General features: G+C 39.5%; 1 long non-coding RNA gene across 1 annotated transcript; it reads right to left on the reverse strand.

The window, feature by feature from the left end:
• Positions 1-316: 316 nt before the first annotated feature.
• LOC113473433 lies at positions 317-668 on the reverse strand. The gene is made up of 2 exons (XR_003395408.1): positions 558-668; positions 317-411 (listed from the first exon to the last, which is right to left on the reverse strand). It is a non-coding gene; the product is annotated as an uncharacterized LOC113473433 (long non-coding RNA).

Raw genomic sequence — 668 nt, forward strand, 5'->3', positions numbered from 1 at the left:
GGTTTTTTTTTTTTTTTTTTTTTTTAGGATACCTATAAACCTGTCAAACACTGTAAAGAATAAAATTGAAGAAGGGTTGATTTTGAACCTTTTTTTAAAACAATAGATTTATCAAGAATTGGGATTATTTTTGTAGATAGAACAGAAGGGTATACAAGGGTCATAAAAGCGGTACTTTGTCTATTACCGTGTATGTACAAAAGTTTGATACCAAAATTGGACCTGGAACACCAAATTTCAAGGATCGACGTGTCTTGATTCAAGGAACTCAAAATTTCAAAGTTCATCAAAATCGGACCAGGCAATCGCGAGTTAAGTGCGGTAAGCGTTGTGGATTTGTATGGCGTTAGAATGCGTGACACGTGCTTGCTGAGATGTGTCCAGGGATAAATATTGCAGAGGTAACTCGCCCTGAGGAGAGATATAGGGGAAATATGACGGATATCTAGCAGTTTGATGGAACAAACAAACAAACATCTAAACCAAATGCGAAATGGTCGAGAATACCTATATGGGAAGTACTTACCACGAAGTGGGCGGGAATAGGTAATACTTACCACAGAGTGGACAGGGATAGGAATACCGAGTAGAGTGGACACTAGAGATACCATGTCCACCTGAGCTATGTCCAAATGTCCACTAGAGGAGGGTAGGAATGAGGAGGGGGA

This window comes from Diaphorina citri, unplaced genomic scaffold (genome assembly GCF_000475195.1).
Source record: "Diaphorina citri unplaced genomic scaffold, Diaci psyllid genome assembly version 1.1 scaffold31017, whole genome shotgun sequence".
Lineage (NCBI taxonomy): Eukaryota > Metazoa > Arthropoda > Insecta > Hemiptera > Psyllidae > Diaphorina > Diaphorina citri.